Source organism: Danio rerio, chromosome 9 (assembly GCF_052040795.2).
Source record: "Danio rerio strain M-AB ecotype USA chromosome 9, GRCz13ab, whole genome shotgun sequence".
NCBI classification, from domain to species: domain Eukaryota; kingdom Metazoa; phylum Chordata; class Actinopteri; order Cypriniformes; family Danionidae; genus Danio; species Danio rerio.
Window position 1 is genome coordinate 14,932,501 of NC_141029.1, and position 26,240 is coordinate 14,958,740.

At 35.7% G+C, this 26,240-nt stretch overlaps 1 long non-coding RNA gene across 3 annotated transcripts in view; it reads right to left on the reverse strand.

Annotated features, from left to right (window-relative positions):
- Positions 1 to 25,197, reverse strand: part of LOC147835264 (uncharacterized) — a 49,269-nt gene extending 24,072 nt beyond the window's left edge. Inside the window, exons 1-5 of one of the 3 annotated variants that reach the window (XR_015499271.1) lie at positions 25,022 to 25,117; positions 23,829 to 23,886; positions 12,157 to 12,275; positions 11,751 to 12,011; positions 10,293 to 10,358 (exon numbers count right to left, since the gene is read on the reverse strand). This is a non-coding gene — a long non-coding RNA (uncharacterized LOC147835264). Of the gene's footprint in view, positions 1 to 10,292; positions 10,359 to 11,750; positions 12,012 to 12,156; positions 12,276 to 23,828; positions 23,887 to 25,021 lie in introns of those variants that run through there. The other 2 variants (XR_015499269.1, XR_015499270.1) reach the window with 2 other exon arrangements.
- Between the last annotated feature and the right edge of the window lie 1,043 nt (positions 25,198 to 26,240).

Sequence of the window (26,240 nt, forward strand, 5' to 3'; positions counted from 1 at the left end):
AGTGCAATGAACCACCAACTAATCCAGCATATGTTTTACGCAGCAGATGGCCTTCCAGCTGCAAACCATCACTGGGAACACCCATACACTCATTGACACACATAAACTGGACAATTTTTGCTTATCCCATTCACCTGTACCACATGTCTTTGGACTTGTGGGGGAAACTGGAGCACTCAGAGTAAACCGACGCGAACGCAGGGAGAACATGCAAACTCCGTACAGAAACAACTATCCCAGTCAAGGCTCGAACTAGCTACCTTCTTGCTGTGAGGCGACAGCACTAACCACTGCGCCATCTCAATACCTTAATGATTATTATTCTGTCCAAATACATTTGGACCCTTAACTAGTGGGAGGCACACATGTTCAAAAGTAATGTGAACTCCTTGCAGAATTTGTAAAAATGTGAAAAAAAAAAAGTTAAATTTTAATATTGTAAAATGCACTTAATTTGGTCCTCATTAAACATGGTACACCGTACAGTAAGTATCTTCCGTTTTTTCTGAAGGGCAGTACTAAATGGTGAGGTTTAAAAGATTGTAGCTGTATTATTTGCGTATTATTTGTGTCCCCTTTAAAATTTGCTCTTGAACAAATGTTGCATGTTGTCCGCGTAATGTTAAACTAAATTTATGGTCCTTTAACAACACAAACACAAATAACTGTGTGACTTTTGCGTAGGCCAGGTGACTTGTAAATGCAAAAAAAAAAAAAAAAAAAAAAAAAAAAAAAAAAAAAGAGAAAAATAGGTTTTGCAAATATTCAGTTTTCAAATTGGAAGAAATTTTGAAGGATGTTAGAAACCTGTAACCACTGACTGTCTTATTTGTTTTTTCTGCTATAGATGTTAATGGTTACAAAAATTCAAACAGTCTTATTCAAACATATCTTCTTTTGTGTTCAGCAGAAGAAAGAAAGTCAAACTGAAAAGTCAGGGGTAAGTAAATGATGACAGAATTTGTCTTTAAGTAAACTATTCTTTTAACTAGATATGTACTGGAAATGCAGCTACTGGTTAAATTCTACCGGATACCTGTGAGATTTTTTACAGTATGTGAGATTCGTTAATGACCAATTTAGAAACAAACTCGACATGATCACAAACATCCTCATATAGAAGACAAAAAGACATTGCAATTAATTGTGACAATGTTTGTCATGATTCAGTGCTGATAAGACCTATAATGACAACCATTCAATTACGTTCCTAACGGCTTATACTGACTTAAAATAATTGTCTATTAGTTAAAAGTATTTACTAACATACTATTAGTAATACATTTATTCTATCTTTGTTAATGTTAGTTAACGTTATTTAAATAACATTTGTTATTTAAAGGTTTGTTCATGCTAACTCACAGTGCATTAATTAATGTAAACAAGCACAACTTTGGATTTTAACAATGCATTAATGTTAAAAAATGCAGAAAAAAAATGAACCATGTTTAATAAGTGCTTTACAAGATTATTCATACTTAATGTTAGTGAATACATTAACTGACATTAACTAATGAACCATTATTATAAAGCACTAACAACATAAGTCACAAACTGTCCATTCCCCCTCCTATCACATGTACAGAAACAGTGTCTCTTTATCATTATTAATCAGATCTGAGAGTAACACAGTCACATGAATTAATTGATTTGGAGATTATCTAGACAGAAAGGCCAATGACGCATAAAGAAAAGAGGCGGTTTGCATAACCATTTCAAATCGATTGAAGCCAAAAAAAAATAAAAAAATAAAAAAATACACAGTTCTTGTCATTATATTTTGTTTTAAAATATGGACCACCATGGTGGTTTGGGGGCCATATACAGCATGCATACAGTAATTAGTATATAGCTATGTTTCTCAATCCTGTTCCTCATGACCCACCACACTGCACATTCTGTATAGATACCCGTCTATCAGATTCAGAACATACATGAAGCTCTTCTAATGAGCTGGTTATAAAAAAAACACCGGTTTTAAATTAGAAAGACTTGCACAATATGCTGATCGGTGGGCTGCGAGTACTGAGATGGAGCAATGCTCCAGCTAAAGGACAGATTTTCTATAAGTATGTGTAATAGTGATGCGCGAATGACGGTTTCTATCCGCGGGTGCTTTGCAGAATGGGAAGATGAGACGCCCAAAATAATGGATAAAGTGCAAGAGTAGCCTACTGTTCAAAGTTTCAGTTAGAGTCATCATCAGAGGAAAATCTGCTATCTTTCTAGGAGAAACAAGATCGCTTAATTCCACGACTACAGTGCCTTACGAGGAGAATTTTGTTCATTCCTAGAACACTCGTTCAGAGCAGCTGGCCATGTTTTGGAGGCGAGGCGGAATCGCCCGAATCTAGGCACAGTAGATGCTATTCTGTTTTTGCAAAGTGCAAAAAAAAAAGGGCCAGGTAAACATAACAAAGCTGCTGTTAAGGCTGACGTGGCACTCTCTGTAAAAGTTAAAATGTCTTATTTTTACTTTCTATTTGAAAATTAAGAAAATGTTGTCTAAAAGACAAACTTTCGTTTTTAGAAAAAAAAAATTTGTTTTTGTCTGAAAACGTATTATTTTACTATCAGAGATGCGCAGATTTTAGCTCACTTAATCTGCTGTTAATATCCATGGTGACCCATCATCATGCCTAAAACAAAGAATTCAATTATTAAATAGTAAAAATCGGCTGGGGGTTGGGTGCGAATATATAAAATGTATATCAGATAAAAGTAAATGTGTGGGTGGATGGTGGATGTATGATTAGTGTGAAGCCGTGGATTTGGGTGTCATTTCGGCTGATCTGTGCATTTATAAAGTGTAAATATCTACACAGATCCATTGCAATACAGTACATCAAGTACATATTATAATAGTTTTGTAATGATGTTACATTTTCATGTGTCTAAACGTGGAGCTGAAGAAAACCTCTGGCTATGCATGGCTAGACCATGCTAAACTTGCATGATAAACAATTCAAGAGTTTTGTAGATAGTTGCCAGCACATTCAGCAGTGTATATAGTGTTTGGTGCACTGCTAAGCATTTCTAGGGTTGCAATCGATGACTTACCTAAGTGATAAGTACCAACTGCCTCAACTTTTTAAGCTCCAAAGCATCAACACTGATTTTCTATATAGATCAAATGACTTTTGTTGACACAAGTGACAACAGAGACTCTTGGTGACAGGTTGTAGGAATGTCCAGAGGCACAGAAAATTAAAATGTCCAACTTTGTGAATAAGAGCAAATTTAAAGACTGTGTAATAGTGCTCGCATATCATTCATTTCATGTACATGTCAGAGAGGAAAAAAAAAAGAGCTGAGAATCTGCAGTGTGAACTCTCAAGTCTGTGAAAGGTGGTGAACCCAACAGTAAAGATGCACTCTGGAGGAACAACAAAGTATAAAAAAAAGTTGAAATAAACAAAAATCTACTGGAGTAGCAGGAAACTTCAAAAGGTCAATCCTCAGTTAACAAAAACCAAAGAAGTCCAAAGAAGTCCAAAGTTCAGAAAGTAAGACCTCCACAGCAGTATTACCACAAAATAGAACAAAACAAAGTATATATCCTAAAGGCATGCAAAAAAAATAATAATAATAAAAAAAAAAACTCATTGCTTGAGAAGACTTACAGGAGGCATTTACAGGACAAGCATGTTTGAAGAACTGAAAACAAATAAAAAAGGTTTTTGAAAATGATATTTTTTTCCTGTGTAAACAACAAAAACACAGCTGTGACATCATATGTGTGTATATTATCAGTTTAGCATTTCATAAAATAACTCAATTTTAATTTTAACAATTTTATTTTAATTTGTCTGTAAACGGATACACTGATCTAATGAATAAACATAAGAAATGGTCAACAGTTGAGTTTATATTTAAAACCATTCAAGATCTATAATATTATTAAATAATCTAATCAGATCATTAATCTAATAGTAATTTTATTTTGCATTGTTTACTGATAGATCATTTACCTGGCTTATGATTTAACTAGGGACGTCCCGATACAACATTTTAACTTCCGATACGATACCGATATTGCAGCCTTCAGTTCGAACCGTTACCGATATAAATCCGATATCAGCACAAGTTATGAAAACTTTACTTTTATCTATTTTGTTGAGTCGAATGTATGAAAGGCTAGATCAAACTGAGAACAAAAGTCAGCAACAGTAAGTATGGAAAAAAACAACCAGTTTATTAACTATTGGTTGCATAAATGTGAACCTTTTACACAAGAATATATAAAAACAATTAAAGAATTAATATTAAGACTCTAAAAATATATCTTAATTGAATAAACAAAAATACATGGTAACACTTTATAATAACTACACACTATAAATCATTTATTAAGCATTAGCAAATAGTGAATTCATTATCTGTTAAGCATTAACTCCACAGTAATAAGCGTTAATAAGCAGTTTATAACTGCAGCTACAAATGCAGTATTCTTGATTTACAAACATATTTAAAATGTGCTTTATAATTATACTTTCATACTTTGTTAATCGTTTATTTTTCATTACTAAATTAAGTATCACATTATTTACAAACCAGTTGTATTTAAGAGTAGTTGAGGGTTTTTAGGATCATTCAGAATGAGTTAGAACATGATAAATAAACTATTGAAATCAGCGTTTATATGTCTTATTATTCATGCATATAATAATGGTTACTTTGTATGTTAATAAATGCTTTATTAACTCAACTTCATGCAGTTTTGTGACCTGATCTAAAATGAGGACTATTCATGCTTTATAACTCCATTACAAATGACAAACAAAGGCTCAGTTAAATTCTAAACCGGAAAAATGACATTATTCATTTCTCTTCATTTAAAGATACACAAATGAAACTGTACTTCAAATGAAAAATAAATCTTTGTAACCTGATCTAAAATAAAATCACTGTAGAGTTTAAACAGTGCATCTTATTATATTATTAAATTATTATATTGTTGTTGTTGTTGTTTTATCCAGTTTTATGTCGTATTTTGACACTCCTGTTATTCAGCAATGTTTAAACTTTACAGTAATTTTATTTTTTTAGAAAAGATTGCAAAGATTATTGTTTACTTGAATCTGAGCCTTTAATTGTCATTTATAAGGGATTTATAAAGCATAAATAGTCCATATAAACGCTGAGGAGGGTGGGTCAACTGATCAGTCAGTCAGTCTACAGTGGCCTCTGGTGGATTTACCTGAGAAGAGCAGGCACTTTTGAGATAAATTTTAAATCTGAAAAAGTGTACACAGCGGTGGATTTGCAAAAACAGATCCACCGCAAAATATATACCTCCTGGGTTTTATTTGGCGCTCTCCAGATATGTATTGGGGTACATTTTCAGGATGAGCCTGGGTTGCATTTATTTTAGTTTTCAGACATTCAAATACACATAACTACAAGCAAAACATAATATTTAAGTTTAATAAAATACACACTGATGTCTGTGGAGACGGTACTATTAATAGTTTTTAATATAACTGGGTGATGTGCTTTATTCATGCAAGATACAGACTGATTTGTTACTAGAATATTTTCTCTAATCCTCTCCCAGACAAACAGTTACTTACTTTCATGCACTTCAAAAGAAAATTATGAATAAACATACAATCATTATTAATTTGTTTAAAAGACAAAATTTGTTCTAACACATATCAGAATATCAGATATTTTACAATATAATTACAACATTTGACAATATTTACAGAAAAGGGCAAAAAGAAACAAAAAACAATATATACATAGATCACTGGGGCTGATGCATCATGTGATAAACTGGAAGCTTTGCCATGAGAACTTTAGAACAAATTGCATTCTAACGGTCAAAATAAAAAAAACATATTTATAAAAAAAGAGAGAGAGAGAGAGACAGAGAGGGCACTGAGCTACATATCATAACAGAGATCATTAATATTATACACCACCATTCCAAATATGGTCAATTAGGGACTTCTATAGTCTTAACTATTGTGTAGATATCAGAGAACAATTTAACAAATTGAATCAATGCTGTGTATGTCACTTTTAGGATAATTGGGGATGCTAATGAAGACTAGAACTATGGGCTATGGCCTGTAATCAGCAAATCATCAACTTAAAATCCTATTAACCAAGTATCAGCTGTGTAACATGAATCTCAGAGGTCCAGCATAATCAAGATCGCAACATTTCCACATGCTCACACTGAATTTAATGGAAAAAAAGTTAACGGAAAAGCACATCTGTGTGCAATGTGTACGATAAATCACCTTTCTCTCTATCAGAGCCACTGACGATGGCTCTCACAGGCCAGTTGCTGGCATCTGCTCTTACATATTAAATGCCCAGGAGTTTAATTAGCATAGGAGCCACCTGGATCTCTCTATGGAGTGAACATCTGAAACAAAAACAAATTCAGGTAGAAAAAACAACCTGTTACTGCCTGCTGCTTTATCACGCCGAGAAAAAAAAAAAAAAAAAAAAAAAACTCGAGAGGGATGGAGAGAGAGATTGAGGTGCACATCTGCTGGAGTTTAATAATACCTTTGTTTTACAGGTCTGTTTGTATGAATGTACACGGCTATAGCATTCTGCACACACTTCATCCTCCTACACACCATGCAAATTAATGGTTTGGATAACAGCAGGGTCTGTTTAGGTAGAGATGTATGAGTGAGTTTGTGCGCAGGAAAGAAGAGTGTCAATGTGTGTGTTCACCCCTGGGCTGTGTGTACTGTCAGCATGCACTTTTAAAAACAACACAGATTTAATTAAACGGAGGAGGAAAAGAATTGGGTCTTGAAACGATTGGCCAGATCTCACAGCCAGATTACTAGTGGCAATGAAAGAATGAATGAATGAATGAATGAATGAATGAATGAATGAATTGGCTCTTGAAACGATTGGCCGAACTACTAGTTGCCCTGAATGAATGAATGAATGAATGAATGTATGAATGAATGAATGAATGGGCTCTTGAAACGATTGGCCAAATTACTAGTGGCCCTGAATGAATGAAAATAAAGAGCTGGGTCTCAAAACATTTGGCCATTTGTAATTAGTAATTGTCTTAAATATTATGAATGGAAATTATATTGGTTATAAATGGAAATTATATTTGTCCTTTGGGTTTGTACTAATAATGTTTTGCCTTCTATTTGTGGCATGCTATAACTAGGGCCAGATGGAATCTGCGGACATTTTTTTCCATTTCTGCGCATAAATTTGTTAAAAATCTGCGGATTTATGCAAAATGGTTATGGTAGTATCACAACTAAAACCTTAATATAAGAAATAAAAAGTAATCATTTTTTAAACTTGTATTAAATGTTTATAATGCAAAGGTAACACTTTATAATAACTACACACTATGAATCATTTATAAGGCATTAGCATCTAGTGAATTCATTATATATTAAGCATTACCTCTACATTAATAAACGTTAGTAAGTGGTTTATAACTGCAGCTACAAATGCTGTATTCTTGACTTAAGCAGATATATAATGTGCTTAATAATTGTATTTTCATACTTAATGATTAATTTTTGATTACTAAATTAATCACATTATTTACAAACCATTTGTATTTGAGTAGTTTTTAGGATAATTCAGAATGAGTTAGTAAAAGATTAATAAACTGTTACAATCAACATTTATATATCTTATTATTCAGACATATACTAATAGTTAACTAATTTGTTAGTAAATGCTTTATTAACTCAATTTCATGCAGTTTTGTGACCTAATCTAAAGTGAGGACTATTCATGCCTTACAAATGACATTTAAAGTCTCAGTATCAAATTTACAATAATCTTTGCAATTTTCTAAAAAGTAAAATTACTGTCAAGTTTAAACATTGCCAAATAACAGGAGTGTCAAAATACGACATAAAACTGGATAAAACAACAACAATATAATAATTTAACAACAAGATGCAATGTGTAAACTCTACAGTGATTTTAGAGAAGGTTGCAGATTTATTTTTCATTTAAATAATGTTTAGAATGTAACTGAGCCTTTGCCATTAATAAGGGATTTATAAAAGCATAAATAGTCCCCACTTTAGATGAGGTGACAAAACTGAAAAGTTGAGTTAAAAGCATTTATTAACATACATAGTAACCATTAATATATGCCTGAATAATAAGACATATAAACGTTGATTTCAATAGTTTATTATTAATAATTTACTAACTCATTCGGAATGATCCCAAAAACCCTCAACTACTCTTGAATACAAATGGCTTGTAAAAAATGCAATGCTTCCTTAAAAAAAAATAAATTAAATCATTAACAAAGTATAAAAGTACAATTATTAAGCACATTTTAAATATGTTTGTAAGTCATAAAAACAAAATTTGTAGCTGCAATTATAACCTTCTTAATGATATTTATTAATGTAGAGCTAATGCTTAACAGGTTATGAATTCACTATTTGCTAATGCTTAGTAAATGATTTATAGTGTGTAGTTATTATAAAGTGTTACCAATATATCTTCTAAAAGACAGAAAATATTACTTTACAAACTGTATTGTAAATCATAAATATTTGCATATTAGTCAATTTCACTGAAATTTGTTTAAAAACTGAATAAATATTAAATTTTACACACGTTTACAAGTAAATAAACAGAATCAATGATGGGTTAAAAATCTGCGGAATTCTGTGTGCGCAGAATCCATGTGAACCTAGTTATAACTAATAAATCCTAATGAAATATGACCCAATACACATTAGAAACTATTAAAATGTACTGGCTTTAATGAGCAAAATTAGATCATTTGTAATGGTGTTAATGGTATTTGTAGCGGAAACCATTAAAATCTATTGAAATGGTTCCTATTGTTTTTTTTTTTTCAATAAACAGCTGAGAGAATATATTCTTCCCAATGAGTAAACGATGAAGCAAACAAATAACATGGACTTAAAGTTAGTGTGTAATATCAGAAAGAAATGAAATAGTTCACAGCCTGTAGTTAGGAAAATGCCATACTGATATACTTCTCTCTCTTTCTGACAGCGCACAAATTGGATAGGTGTTATAGCACATGTGTGTGAAAACACCTTTCTCTGTCTGTCTCTCCCTTTGCTGATAAGTGTTTGGTGTGCGAATTCACTTGTAGTAAGGTGGTATATTCACTGAATCAACAGGAAAAGTGCACTTGTTGAGTGCAAGATGTGTCAAATTTAACCATGCAAGTAATGAGACCATTGGAGAATATGCAGTGGCCACTAAAGCAAAAAAGTACAAAATGTACTTGAATGTGCTTTAGGTTAGGGGTTTGACTGATACCGTGTCTGGGGACCCTCTGAGATCTCAAGGGGGCTCAAGGTAATATGATATGGAAAAGAAGATACACTTCTGGGGTTGTTTTAATAGTTCATTCAAATTCCAAACTGAACGTTCTGTCATTATTTACTCATTTCAAACCTGCTTGACATTATTTCTTCCATTGGAAAATGGAAGCCATTGACAACTATAACAGTTTGTTTTTACTATGGATGTCAGTGTTTACTTTTTTTTAAAAACTTTCTTTTGTGATCGAACGAAAGTATTAAACCTCTTGACAGTTACTACTAGTAAACAATGAGTAAATAAAGATTTTGGGGTGAACTATGTATTTAGGTTACGTAACAAAAATAGTAACATCTTTTCTCCAAAACTCATTGATGCAAGTGAAAATTATTACTGAAATCATAAAATTACATAGTATCCGTGATGTCACCCATAGGTTTCTGAAGAACACAAAAGAAGCTACAAGTAGGCGTGGCCAAAGGTCGCCATTTTGTTTGCGCGTCATTGCACTGACCTGGGGATACCAAACAAGTAAAAAATGGCAGAGCGTGAGTAGAGCTACTAGATGCCTGTTAGATTTTGCTTAGAGAGGATTTTCTTTGCGAAAATGCCTAATATGTCATTCTCTGCGACTTGTTTGTTTTCTGACCACATGTGCTTAGTTACACACTATATCAAAAGTGTTTAGACTTTTAAAAACACTGTTGTAATACATTGAGCCACTAAGCACTGTTCTTATGATGTTTTTCTACAGGAGGAAAATGAAAATCACTTCCAAATACTTATACAATACAATACAAATACAATAGTCTGTGTTGGTATATGCAAGGCTATTGATGAAATTCAAAAACTGCATGAAAACACTTCAGATGACTGTTCTAGAGCCTACGACTAATTAATCTGTCATATTCTGGAGTGCTTCACAGGTCTAAAGAAACATTTAAATGATAAATGATCTTAAATTAAACAAATACATGTATAGATATGGTATACAAGTATATAATTTCACTCACTTGGGAAACAGAGGCCATGTGAACAGTTCGTGACCACAATTAAGTGCACACAGCATGCCATATCATCTAAAAATTGTAAGAAATATTTTTAAAAAGGAACTGACGCTGTAAAGCCACATAAATCAAAACAAAAATATGAAGTACATGCCGAGTTCAGCTGCTAATCAGCCGGAATCAGTTGAGGTGACAAGATGGTGAACAGCAAGACCTAGCTGCCACTCAAGTAGGCACGTCTTTTATTATGCACTTGATATAACTTAATCTAAACAAAATGGATGAGTTATAAAAAAAAAAAAGTCACCCCCCTCACAGTTCTCATAATATTAGCTATATGATCCAAAATCGTTCTTTGTACCAGGCTGTAAACACCTTTTTTTCTGCTGTAAAGTTGGCCATTTTAACAGTGGGGTCAATAGAAATCTGCTCTATTATGGAGCCAGGACTAGTGGAATTTCAATGAATTGCAGTTTCAGTTACTTCTGTATTTGCTTCACAAGCGGGAGGGTGCCACTTGGTAAATGTGTGTAGCGCTCGTTCCTCTCAATAATAAAATAAACAGCAGTTAAGAATGCATTGGATTATAGTGGAGTGGAGTATTGTCAAATACTATAGCAGTATTGTCAAATGATTACGATGCTAATTACACTAAGTACAGCTTGATTATAAAGCATGTTCAAGACTATAAAGAATTGGGTATGCCAGCCTATAGTCCTTTTCTTAGCATGGCACATTGACATTACTGAACAGTATCGCATTTCTCATTGCTGCTGGTTTCTGAATACAACAAAGCAAAATTAGTTTTATCAATACATTAACAAAAAAAGTAACTTTATCTTTTAACTTTAAAATAGATGTTTCTAAAGAAAAAACAATCATGTGGTGTAATGTTTTGGGTGACACGGGCAAAGGAAGCAGTTTTAAGTGCACTGAAAAAATTTATAAGAAAGATTAAAAAAAGTCAACTCAATTTAAAATTAATATTTTTGTCGTTTAATTTAGGAAACATGTTGTATTTACTGTATATTATAATCCTAATATTTTGCATCATTTCTATAAATGAATTTTTAAAAAAAATTATACAGTTGCATTTATATGTTTCATTAAGAAACCTATTCTAGCTAATTAGACCTACAGGTAGAAGAGATCATTTAAAATTACTAATATTTTAACTTTAATATTAAATACTACATTATTAGGTATACACATATGTTATTACTTGTATATACACATAATAAAAATGGTTACAATTACAACAATGAATGCATATAAATTTTAATTTGAGGAAAATTGACATCATACAACTGCTTAAGTAACTGTGAAACTTCAATAAAATCGTCACATTCATATATTTTGATAGTGGCGCAAGTGGCCAAATAGTTTTATGGTTCACTGTGCGTCATGTACCATACATAAACGATGGTAAACAGGTCAATAAGTTAATACTTCTAGTGCACATACCTCAGTCAATGTTTTGGTGAGTGGGCTGCAGTCTGAGCAGCTGAGGCTGTCAGTAATTCCAGCTCCTGAGGGGGTTGTTATGTTAAAGTTTATAGGACCATGCAGCGCTATATTCCCTGCCTGAGACACCACCACAGAGACGGAGGCAGAGATGGAGAGACGGGGGACCAAACCACAGAGCTCATATGCCATTCCAGAGCAATCACACACACACACCGGCGTCTTTACTTTGCATACTAAAACTAATACTACAGCCACCACCTGCAAACACACACACACACACACACACACACACACACACACACACACACACACACACACACACACACACACACACATAGTTAAGGGGCTAAACCAAGGGCTTTAATAGTCTGTGATTGATAAAACATGTCTCGCAGCAGCTTACTCATTGAATGAACCGGAGAGGGAAGGTAATGATACCTCTCAATACCCACTGGAGCTGGCTAAGCCACCCTCTGGGTAACGCTAATGTTTTCCTCTTGTGTTCCCATGGCCTTGCTGAAGCTGTGGAATGTTAAAAATAAGGCCGTTAAAAAGTAGAGAAAGTGCAGGGAGAGGGATGACTTTGTGTTTGTGTTAATGTGTGCTGTGAGAAACAATGTAAAGTAGATATAAAAACCTTTTGTAGCTAGTTTTATCTAGTTATATGCACACACACACACACACACACACACACACACACACACACACACACACACACACACACACACACACACACACACACACACACACACACACACACAGCATACTTGTATATGTGTTGTATGAGTACTCTCCATAGGCATACTGTATTTTAATACTCTAAAAAAGGCTAATTTTATGGTCTTACCCTGGGCATCACGGTGGCGCAGTGGGTAGCATGATCGCCTAACAGCAAGAAGGTCACTGGTTCGAGCCCCGGCTAGGTCAACTGGCATTTCGGTGTGGAGTTTGCATGTTCTCCTTGTGTTCCCCGCATTCGCGTGGCTTTCCTCTGGTTTCCTTCACAGCTCAAATACATGCGCTATAGGTGAATTGGGTAAGCTAAATTAGGCGTAGTGTATGTGTGTGAATGCAAGACTGTATAGGTGTTTTCCAGCATTGGGTTGCGATTGGAAGGGCATCCGCTGTGCAAAACATGTGCTGGATAAGTTGGCGGTTCATTCTGCTGTGGCGACCCCTGATTAATAACGGGACTAAGTCGAAAAAAAAAATAATAAATGAATTTAGGTTGTGATGTCAGGTGACCAAAATTCAAAGTCTAGCCAGAGTCTAATGACAAGGTTATTTTGACGTCCAATAGTGACACCAGTTGATATTAATATTTAGTTGACTTTGGGTGGTGTTGGAAGGTGATAAAAATCCAGCATCTTAAACCAACATCTTATTGACATCAAATACTGATATTTATTCTTCCGGCATGGCAAACAAAATCCAATGTCTGATAGACATGATAGTGGTAACGTCCACAAAACGTCAAGCAATTAGATGTTGATATTTGGTTGATTTTAGGTTGCATTGGAAAGTGACAGAATCCAACTGTCATGATCACCAGCGATCAACTCCTGACAGATCACTTGTGAACTACATGTCTTGTTTAGGAACTACAACTCCCATTAGTCCATGTCACACACACCAGTTGCTGATCACGGCTAATTAGACACACAGCAGAGACTTGTGATCACTGATCAATTAGATTTTTTATGCACCCCACATACACCAGTTTAGCATGTAACACTTGGATGTTGATGTACATTTGGATTTCTCTGTTTTGCCTGTTTGCTTTTGACCTTGGCTTTGCTTATTGTTTGATCCTGTTTGCTGCCTATTTATACCTTTTTTTGACCATGGTTTTGGATTGCCCTTTTTGTACCAGCCACTTATGTTTGTCCCTGTTTGCCTTAAATAAAATATTATTTTATCTACACTTGGATCCTCATCTCCTTGCTTTGATCCTCGCATGCAACTCCAACATCTGTCCAACTTTGGACACTGGTGTTGGGTTTTGAGGTTAACCTGATTTTTTTTCCATCCAAAATGCAACAGTCAACAATGTTGGGGTACAACGTCAATCCGATGTTGTGTTGACGTCCTGTGCAGTTCTGGGGTCTGTTCTTCATACCTTGCTTAAATGATCTAAGATGATTTGGAAGATCCTGGATCTTTTAATCTTGATAACTGATCTCTGGCTAATTTGATTCTTCAAACAAGTTCGCGAATCAGATTAAAATATCTGGATGAACTGACCTGAGATCGCTGCGTGCGTTGTGAAGGACTGATCTATCGACCCTCGAAATCATGATCAGCAATGCAACAATTGACTGACGGTACCAGGTTGACCAGGTTTAAGCAACCAGAACTGTTGCTATGACAACAACTCAGTTTTAAAGATCAGTTTTAAAGAACGATATGATCCTGGATCCTTAATAACCAAATAACCAATAACCAAATCCAGCTAAAGCTGCGATCACACTGGACTTTTCCTCCCATAGACTTCCATTCACACGCACGCAAATGCGTCAGACCGGAAACGTGGGGTCATGCGTCAAGTTTCGCAGGTTGCTGCGATGCAAAGTTCAAGCTTGGTGAACGCTTACCTGCGAAATCGCATCACTTGACTGTGTGAGACCAATCGAGGATAAAAACATGACCACTTTGGACAGAAACTTAAAACATGGAGCAATCGCTAGATTTTTAAAATGTCTGAAAAGCTTGTTTAATCCCGCCCATTTTCTCAGCGCCGCATGACAGAATATCGCATGCTCAAACTCTAATGTGATCACAGCTTAACTGAGTAATCCACATGCGAAGAATGGACGCCTGGGGTGTGTTTCCCAAAACCATTGTTACCCACTAAGGTTGCCAGTTGTCATTACTAGCATAGTTTGTTGATTTGCCGTTTCCCAAATCCATTGCTTTAATGAGCATTTGCAAACTGCGTTGCAAATTTGAGAACTCGCAACTACATGTCTGGAGCTGTAGTTAGAAACATAGTTCCTGGCTATGTTCTATTCCCACTACCCCCCCCCCCCCATATACCCTATTCATTTAGAACATTCTAACATTCATAGTTGGAATGATTAACAATAAAAAAGCATTAAGGTCATGTCTCTTAGGTGTAATTTGCTTTCAAAGTATTTTTACAGTTCAGTTATAGTTTTTACCAAATCTAATTTGATTTTATTTTAAATGAGTGTTTGTGTAAAACAATATAGTTTGCATAAATAAATTATGGGGTTCTTCTCTAAAGTAGTTACTCAACCCAGTTAAGAGCATCATTATGGGCATTTTACGCCATAACTAACTTGAATCTGCGACAGAGAAACCACGGGTTTTGGGAAACACTCGTCATTACATAGTACTTTTCGTAAACAATGCATCGTACTATGATAGTTCAGCTGCGAGTTCTGTTGTTGTTTAGGAAACGCACCCCTGATTGAGTAGCTCTATGGACATCTGGTTGGGTATCTTTTAACAACTGTTTTATGAACACCTACACATCTCCCAGCTACGTGGTCACAACAAAATATAGTTTGTGTCCTTGAATGTATCAGATGGAAAAAAAATGGGAAGAAATGATTCAATGACTCGCCCAGTCATGTAGTTAAATGAATCATTTGATTGACTCTCAGAAAGACTAGTCACCACATGAGACATTTTAGGATGGAAGGTGAATGAAAAGGAAACTCTAGGTTTTTCTGTTTTAGAGTACATTTGCTGAGAAATTTTAACTGTTTTAAAAGACAAGCCTTTTACTTCCATTCTTTGTTTTAGTGACTTACTGTAGGTTGAATTTCGGCTCAAAATTCGGTTCTGATGTTTAAACAGTACAACAATACAGGTTTAGGAAATCTCATTTAATCCTTAGAGCTAATAAAGTGCATAAATAGATCCAGCTTTCATGTTTTATACTGAGACAATTTGCTAGATATGCACATCACCATTAACTCATCCTGATGAACCCGTGTTTAAATGTTTCATGTTGTCTTTGACGTGAATTAGGAGTTCATGAATAGTTAAAAAGGAGTTTATGATGATGTGCTCCTCCACGTAAAATCATGATATAATTATACCTTAACATATCATGAGTTCATGATGATAAAATAAGCATAAACTAATGTGGTAATTAATAAAATATTTAACAAATAATCCTGTACTAACCAATAATTAAGGTAGCCGTTATTCACACATGAACTCATGTGACTTGTAGTTAACGTTAGTTGACGATTAGCTCATGCATTAACTCATCATTAGTTCATAAAAAAGTAATGTTTCCATATTAACATATCATTATTAGTGTACTGCTATTGTAAAGTGTTACTACTAAGTCTTCCCGTTTTGACTCCAACTCAAGCAAAATCTGCTTGCTTCTTGCTAGGTTAAAATGCACATCACACTGCTTCTTCACTGCTTTAGAGGATCTTTTTTCTGTCTGCATCATCTGTCAAAATGATACAAAAGTTTGCATTGCAAATAATAATTTCAGTGTTGCTTCTATTTAGGAAATAATTGGCAATCTTTCTTTTGCAGAGTCAAAATATCAGTCTCCTTCCTTCTAGTCATTTTACGTTCGCTTCGCTATATGCTAGAAAAACTGTCTACCCTGTCTTTGATGTCCAATCCAACTATCTCAAGGTAACACTAACAAAATAAAACATCCTATTATTGATGCTGCAATTATAACTGATCCAGCAGCCCTTTTCTCTGCCTTTTATTCACACAATCACATATTTACACTCACACAAACGTTATCATTTCCCCCCGCGGGACGTGGATTTGATTATCTTCTGAATAGATAATAAGCGCCGAAGATGATTTATAATGTCATTATCGACGAAGGCATTTTTACAGCATCAATATAATCATATTTCATAAAGTCCATTCCTCCACGACAATGAACGTCCAACTTTTCACCAACAATATAAAACGATCAAAACATCCAGAATAATTATTTTCAAAACAATCACCATGCGGAAAGCGAGAGAGAAAGCCTTTTTGCAGAAATGTAATTTGATTTTGCTGGAGGCAGATGAGTCAGAGGCTTTCGGAGCGCAGCAGGAAAAAAGACTGACTGCGAACAGCCTGCAAAAGACATCTCTAATTTTCCGACAGTCATATGACTGGCCATTTTTAACCTGCCTTCACCCTCTCCCGCATTCCCTCATTTGCATACAGGGAAATGATAACCTGGAGATGTTAGACTACAGAAACAACAATATGACGGGTGGTGTTAATTTCTGCCTGGCTATGAAACAGAATTGCGGCATGAAGGGAAATGTGAGAAGTATGAAGGCCGTCTGATCTCAGCAGCAGTTTGCGTACTGTTGCCAAATACCTCAACGGCGGCAGACGGCGCATCGAGACGAGGCTAACAACACTTTCATCAACCCAAACATGCCACTTATGCTGGTTAAACAACCTTAATGGAAAATAGCAAGAGTCTTTCTCCACGTGCCTAGTTGAAGTGGGTATTTGGTGGGCACTTCTTATTGACAATCTCCCTAAAAGGGGAGGGGAGGCAGTAGAAGAAAAAGAAATGACAGGTTGTTGCTTTGGTTTGTTCAACATGACAGTAAATCTGTTGTTAGGCTGGTATTTACATGAGCTGAAGCTAAACAGGTCTTCTGGGTAGAACAGAAACAGCTGCTCTCGTGTGGTGATAAACAAGTACGCATGCTCACCAAATGAACTCAAAGACACTCATTTAAAAGATTCTGGAACATGATAAAGGCAAAAGGTTTTGAAAGCAGGTGTGGAAACTCTTCACAGAAATATTATGCTGTCTGTGGCAAAGACCCATCACATTTTTAAGTCCAAATGAATTCAATGTGGGGAAAGACAATGAGATAGAGTTAGATTTATGTCCTTTTTAAACCCCATGAAAAAGAAATATAATAATAATACAAAAGAATCATTGTAAAATTTAACTAGATATCAGGTAACTGTAGTTTTGGGGAGTCTAGTGTGTTTTATCTATAATGTCTGGCTAAGATTATTTGGTAATGTGATGTACTTACATCTTAAAGCTCCAAAACTGCTCACAAACACATAGGGCCCTATCATACAGTCGGCGCAATAAGGTGCAAGTCAAGCATGACGTAATGTGTTGCTATTTTCAGACCAGCACAACTAATTTTCATGTTTTGCGCCACTTTATTTAAATAGCAAATCTACTAGCACCACATTTAAACTTGTGTGCGCCTAAAAAGGGGTGTGTTAGGGCGTTTATCGTTGGCACGTTGCCATTTTGAGTAACTGAAATAGATTGCGTCTAAAGTCTAGCACAGAGTGTGTTAGTTACTATGCACATTCCGCTGAGGCGACCCCAGATTAATAAAGAGACTAAGCCGAAAAGAAAATGAATGAATAAAACTAAATTTAGAAATAGTTTTGAAACAAATATTTGCACTTAAACAAAATTAATTATGTAGGCTAATGGATGTCTTCAGTGGAGTGCGTACAACACAGTTTCCTTATCCATAGAGTAAAAGAGTAAAAGTAAAGAGAAAGTAAAGAGGCCAAATGGACCATGTGCCATGATGCAAAAGATATTTTTCTGTCATTAAAATAGCAAAAGTGGATTTGGACACTTTAGACTTTGCGCTTTGATCTTTAAAATAGAACACATAAGGGGCACCTTGATCATATAATTTTTTACATTTAGGATTTTAAATCAGGATGATAATGACTATACTAATACTTGCACCAAAGAGACAGCTAAAAAAAAGTTGCTGTACATGTTTATTAGACAGCAGATATGAAGAAGTCACAGAATTTGGCCACGCACACCTGTTTGTATTTAACAGAAAAAAAAGCCTGTTGAGCAAGGTGAATTGGACAAGCTCTGGATTGCAGAGCAAGTTTCAGCTTCTCAAAATAAAATAAATACAGTATAACTTGTTATTGCCTACCTCGGAAAAACGAACTCAGGAAACCCTAAGAACACAGAATACTGTATGTCCTGTGAGAAATGAGATCTTTCCTAGTTCATCCTAATGGTCACGTGACCACGCATTTTTTTAACAGAAAATTATTTAAACATTACAGCATTTATTCAACATTTTTTGTTTTTCCCGTTTTTACAATATTTACCATGCCTAAAGACCTTACAAATATACGTTGCACAATACAAATAAATCAGATTTAAATATGAATTTTATCAAATAAACAACTTTATTGCATTTATGCCTTTAAGATTTTCATGGTAATGTTTCGTCACTTAAACTTTCACAGTTTCATTTAGGGAAACTCCCAATAGTATCTGGATGCAGCCTTTATGATGCTAGCTAAGATTGCATCACTCAGCGATGCAATGTCAGACACAATGCACTCAATGGAGTGAGTGACGTCACTGTGAGAGATAGAGTTAGGGGAGCGCATTAAAAAGCATTGGATGCAGCACAGATTGCACTGCACCAGGTCTGCTTCCAGACCCTTCTCGAAACTCCTAAGATAAAGTTATATCTCTGAACTTTAACTATAAATCTTTATTAAATTAAGTACTTCCCATCTCCTTTATTTGGGTGCAATGACTTCTGGGACTTCTCAAACTAATTTTATGCTCAAGTCTGCATCGATGTGTCCTCGATATCAAGAACTTTCACGCATCCTCTGTTCTTGTGGTTTTTGAGTTTTGGCAGTTGATGATGACGTTACACAGCACGAGGATGCAGGACCGCTGAAGAATGCATAGTGAGAAACAGCAAGTTAGTAAGAGTTGGATGAGCTGGTTCAGGTGTGTCTTATTATGGTTGGAGCTAAACTATGCAGAACAGCGGCCCTCCAGGACTGAGTTTGGGCATCCCTAATATAAACTTTCTCTATTAACACTGAGATTAAAAGTGCGACACATGCAGCAAACAAGCAATCGCACAAGAGTATTAGCAATTCACTTTTCTGATGAATATTAGAGATATCATTATCAGAAATATAACACAGATGAACACTGATTGAGCAAAAGTTTAATAAGGAAACTAAAAGAAAACACTGCAAATGCAGGTTCACAAACAGCTCCATATAGTCATTTTAAACGTTTACAAAAAAAAAAAAAGTAAATGTAAGCATTTAAATGTCAGTTTTATCTTAAAATGGAAGTTTTTAAATGTATAATAAAGGATATTCTATTGTAAGATTTCATTCTGTCAGCCCAATGATGGAATCCAATGAATGGTCAAAGGTTAATAACGTGCAAGCCTTTTAGCGCTTCTGAACAGAATTAGGTTGTGTTAAATTATTCATATTTGTTTTCAAATCTGAATTCAATCCGACTCCAATTTTAAGTGACAATCAAATTTAGACTGTATTTATAATTAGGAATGGGTAACATTTTTCGTTCATGAGTCAATTTAGTGTTTTGATTCATATCTGATCCCATACTTTTTAGTTATACATTCATTAGAGACCCAAAAACCCTACATGTGTACTTGTTTCTCATGAACAGGATCTTGAGAGGATGCAGGATTAACTAATACCCAATTCAAGTTCACACTTAGCTGATGATTGTTGATAAGCTAGTTTGGCATGCTGTCCCGGGAGAGAGCCCCGAGCTCATGAGAGCCTCGAGCCCGGGGCTCCCTCCCGTTGCAGGGCGAGAGGGGAGTTTGAACTCGGGTAGATCTCGAGAACCCCCCTCCCTCCTGCTGCGTGAGGGTTGCTAAGGTGATGCGTTGCTGATAGAATTGAATCGAATTTGGTCCTAATTTGGTTTAGTCAATTTACTTAAGTGTCATGTTTTTGGGAGTGTGGGAGGAAACCGGAGGACCCGGGGAAAACCCACGCAAGCATGGGGAGAACATGAACTCCACGCGAAAATGCTGACCGTTTGGGTAGATGCCCGAACTGGAGGCATTTTGCTGTGAGGCCGCAGTGCTAGCCACTGGGCCGCCGTGCTGCCCTGTAGACAAAGGAGGAGGCGAAGGGGTGGAAGGGGGGATTCTTCAAGACGAAGATGATTAAAGGTAAGGTGTTTGGTTATTTATACTTGGTTAGGAGTAGTCTGATTGGTGGTTTATACATTAGCTTGACTCGGGGCCAGCCGTGTCAATCATAAGCACGTGATCCTCTCGAAATTAGTTTATGAATAAACTTCACTTAGTCCGGTTGCATCCTGCTCACTCTTTCTAAAAGTTTAGTTAATTTTGTCATTTCCATTTAACTTGCTAAAGCAGCAATAACCAGAATACAGTCTCTGAGCTGAACTTCAGACTGCTCCATACTGTCTCATGCAATTCGTTTGGATATCATGAACACAGATCAAGGTAGCACCAACCTCCACATAATCTACTGGATATAAACAATTTCAGGAGAGTTCAAAACGCATCAAAACTTAACACTTTATTTTCCAGATCAAAGTGTATCATGCCAATTACAGAATGAAACTATAAAAGCCAATTCAGAAATAAATGCACAACATCAATTACTCAAAGATAAATCAAAGTAAAATGGGAGTCCAAAGTATACATAAGGTTGAGCTTGAGAGCTCTTCACTACAGGCCGGTCTGGATGCAGACTTGCGACCCTGAAACATTTCACCCTTCTTTTTAAATACCCTATAAGAGCAATGAATGATTAAAGTTACCCAGTGACTTAAGATTTACTCATCTTTTGGAATTTAATCAAAATTTATAAAAGATAGTGAACAAAACCCAGTCACACCTGAGTATTTATCAATTCCAGAGGGGAAAGAAAGTTCAGGAAAGAGGGCAAGAATGTGTCAAAGTCTATCCAGGGCCTTTTCCTTCAGATTCCAAAGTTTTTGTTGTTTATTACATGGCACATTCAAAAATCAAATTAGAAAATCCATCCTTACACTATAAATCAGTGGTTCTCAAACTTTTCAACAAGTACCACCTCAGAAAAAAAATTCTCTCTCCAAATCCCACCAGAATGAAAAGTATTAAGGCCCAATGTGTTTTTTTGCATGCACTTTTTATTTCTCTTTGCTATTTGGGCTTATTAGAATAAAAACCCAAGTATCAACGAAAAACGATGTCCATATATGTGGACTCTTGGTCCGAATTTACATAACACTTTTTAGAAATTTTTAACATGTTTTTACTTTTGATAGTCAAAACAACCCCCACAAAACTCACCCCCACCCCCATTTTGGATGGTTAAATATAGTGTTTGGGACATTTCATATGCTGCAAAACAGTTGGAGGATAGCACTGTATGTCTGTAACACAATATAAAACATTCCAAGTATTTTAAATAGCCACTTAATAGCTAAAATGTGCTGTCCACGTATGTGGCCACTAAGGTTAAAATACAGTAGGGTAGCAGGCCTAATTAAGCAGTTAAAGATCTGCATAGTTCAAAAACGAGGCAGATTAATTCCTATTGTTTTGAATATTTATTGTTATCAGCTACTGTAAACATACATAGTTTGAACATTTACACTGCCCTGTGCTTACAGATAAAAAAATGAAATTAAGATAAATTAAAATCTGCTTCTAAAAGTTAATCAAAAAGAGCACCTATTCATGAAAACCTGGAATGTTCCTTGGAGCTCATAAATATAGGTTCCCCACTACATGTCATCATATTTGTATATAAATATTTTTGATTTTTTTTTTTAAAACAGATGTTGCATGTATATATGACTTATTTGTATATCTTTGAAATCTAGACATTAACTTGTATTTTAAATATATGATTTAGATTTACATATTTAAATTAGCAATTAGATCTGCTTACTGCATGTTAGAGTAGGCTATGCGTGTCAGAAAAGTAAGCGATTAAACTATACCCTTCAACTTTGGGATTTAAAAAGACGAGATACGCCCCACAACATTCGTTACAAATATGGGGAGGAGATTGGCTTCAACTGATAGAATACATAAACATTAGAAAATTCAAAATAAAATAAAATAAAAGGTTTAGCCTATTAAAATCATTTTACTGATCACAACGGTGGTATTGTATGCGTCAAAGTGTTAAAAGTGTGTTCATTACTTTTTACTTTAATTATTCAGCAATTCCTTCACGTACCATTAGTGGTACATGTACCACAGTTTGAGAACCACTGCCATAAATAATTACAATTTATGTAACAAATAAATTATTAGCAACAAAAGACAATACTTTAAGTAAAATAACAAGTATGGGGACTGGGAGTGGCTTTATTGCATTAGATTTATGAATCTCTTAATTACTCAGCTGATTAGTTCAGTTTGGATGTAATCTTTGGAGGCGAGTTTGGCTGCGTCCGAAACCACATACTTATCATACTTCCGCATACTTAACCGCATATTCCTAATCATCAAGAGGCGACACTCAATAGAACGTTCAATTGCAACAGCAGCACTCAGCAACAGCCCCGAATACGAGAGGGTGCTTGCTGCAGAGCCATTTGAGGAGAGCTGAGCTCCAGCGAGGGGGAGCATGAGCTGTCGCTCCTCCTCCTGTAAGCTGTTTTAATGCGTACACCAACCCCACCCCTAACCCTACCCCCAGTGACATCACTCGTAGAAGAAGTGCAAAAAAGGTGGAGCTCAAGCTTAAGCTCCCCCTCGCTGGAGCTCAGCTCTCCTCAAATGGCTCTGCAGCGAGCACCACTTGCCGAATACCACCATTTTGGAGTGAAAGCGGTCGGCCGTCCATTGGATCTTATTGCTGTTGCGATGGTAAGCAGCTGCTTTGTTTTTTTATTTATTTATTTAAAGAGCACATTAAAGCTGAGATACAACCTAAGACGACAATACAACACTTACGATCACAATCATCAGCACTTTTAATAGTTTATTTTAAAGACTTAAAATATGCTTCTGTTCTATTTGAGTTTTCATTTCAAAATGGCCGCCGGGCCATCTAGTGGCTGTTTCTCCAAATCGCAAAAGACTGTCACCTCTTGGTGATTCTATACTCTTTGTCCCATGCACGCTGTGCTATCCTATGAAGCCCCACGAGAGAATTCATGAGTGGGAGTGAAGCGACACAACTGACGCAGGTAGGTAACGTGATAACAAAATGGCTGATGTAGTAGGTCCGAATTCAATGCATACTGCTCAAATTCATACTGTATATAACATACTTTTCTAACAGCCATGTAGTACGTTTAAATTCAAATGCAGTACTCACAGAGTTGTAGGCGGTTTCTGACGCAGCCCCTGAGCATGCAAAATCCTGTCATACGGTGCTGAAAACAAGATGGAATACGGGGCAGGAGTAAACAAGATGATAAGATTTTAAAAAGCTAGCGATTAGTTCATATTTTACATTTTTCACCAAGCTTGAACTTTGTAATGCAGCGAACTGCAAAACTGTTGTTGCTAGAACAAATGTGGCTGTAAGTTAACAAAAATTGTTCATATTATTTATTAAATTTCTCATTAATTTTATTTTATTAACATCTACCTTCACCCCAGCCCTAAACCTATTTGTGACAGTAATGTAAAAACAGATATGGATCTGGAGTTCTCTTTTTTAGTATAGCTGATTAACAACGATAATTATTTATAATGTGTATTAACTGTCCCATTAACTGGATTTTTATTAACTTCTACCTCTATTCAAACCCTAAACCAAATCGTCACAGTAACATAAAAACAGTAGTTATTGAGTATTATTTATGTTATTTATTAAATTACCCACTAAATTGTATTTTTTTAACATCTACCCCTACCCTAACCCTAAACCCATCTGTCACAGTACTGTAAAACTACGAGTTATTTTTTATACAGTGTCATAAAAGTGCCAACCGTGCATTCTATCTTGACTTTACCCTGCAAAACTTGTCGCACTTGCATTTCTGTCTCATTTGTGTGCGCATGAATGGAAGTCTATTGGACTGAAAGTGCAGCGTGACGACAGTTTTACCCAAACATAAAAAATAAAAAACCCTGCTCCTAGCAGGTTAGCCATTTAGCCCAATTTACCATGTGGACAAAAACCCACCTATCTTCTTGAGCTTGACGACATAATTACTAAGCACAAACTTACCTGGGTGAAAGTCTAATCCACCCTCTGGGGAGAAATCGCCTCAGTATTAGAACATATTGAGTTGTGTGTAGAAAGCTGCTAGCACATCATCTAGCAAATGACCTGTATATTATGTGAGTCTTAATACAATCTTAATATCTTAACATCTAACCACAAATTTCAAAGTGTGTTGTGTGTGCATGTTTGCATATTGAGAAAAGAAAATCTGTGAAAACGCTCCTTACAGCATGCTGAATCCAGAATGTTTAAGCATTTTATATTTTAAAACTCCTGTGAGCTCAGCTGTGTTGAATGTAAAAGAGGGGAAGTGATGCTTATCTAACATTTCTGACCATTTGCTTGTGTTGAGGTTTCCAGTGCTGATCCTGATGACCTTCTGCATATTTTATCTGACTCACTCAGGAGCTCAAGAAGCTCTATCTTAACGAGCTGCTGATCTGAATCAGGTGTGTTAAATAAGGGAGACGTGCAGAATGTGGCTAAAAGGATTGAAAAGCACTGTGCCAACATATGACAGGATTCTCGAGTGATCCCATTTCATTAGACGTTTATCCTCTCACATATGTGATGGAAAAAAAGTTTAGTACCTCGCTGGAAAAAGGAATATTTGCAGCATACAGGGCTATAAACATGAAAGCTGACATCACAAGTGACAGATTTAGCATTATATTTGAATCAACTGAACAGCATCATGAGAAAAAAGAGCTGCTCACCAGGAGCATATCATTTCAGCAGTATAATTCACACTATTAAAATGATCAGTGTCTGTTTGTTTTAAATGATGGTTTCGTTTTAGAAAATTTTGAGAATTTTCAACTTAATCTTGCTGCAATTCATAATTTTTTTATTTAGTGGCTAATTAGTAGTAGTATGTACAATCTCATTTGATTATGAATTTGCCCAAATTAGTCACTTGACAGGGCGACGCAGTGGTGCAGTAGGTAGTGCTGTCGACTCACAGCAAGAAGGTCGCTGGTTCGAGCCTAGGCTGGGTCAGTTGGCGTTTCTGTGTGGAGTTTGCATGTTCTCCCTGCTTTCGCGTGGGATTCCTCTGGGTGCTACGGTTGTATGAGTTTGTGTGGATGTTTCCTAGAGATGGGTTGTGGCTGGAAGGGCATGCACTGCGTAAAAACATGCTGGATAAGTTGGCGGTTATTCCTCTGTGGTGATTAATAAAGGGACTAAGCCAAAAAGAAAATGAATGAATGAATTGTCACTTGACAATAAATAAAATAGTTATGGTTTCTTGTGAGATTGAGTTGAAATTTTACAAGCATTGCCAACTAGTTAGTTAGGATTTTAGATTATCACTCCATTATTCCAACATTTACAAAGAAAAAGCAAACTGTTATTACTTATGTTGTCATACACTCCCTGGCCACTTTATTAGGTACATCTGTCAAACTGCAAATTTCTAATTAGCCAATCACATGGCAGACACTCAATGCATTTAGGAATGTAGACATGGTCAAGACAATCTGCTGCAGTTCAAACAGAGCATTAGAATGGGGAAGAAGGCTGATTTTAGTGATCTCTAATGTTTAGAGAGAA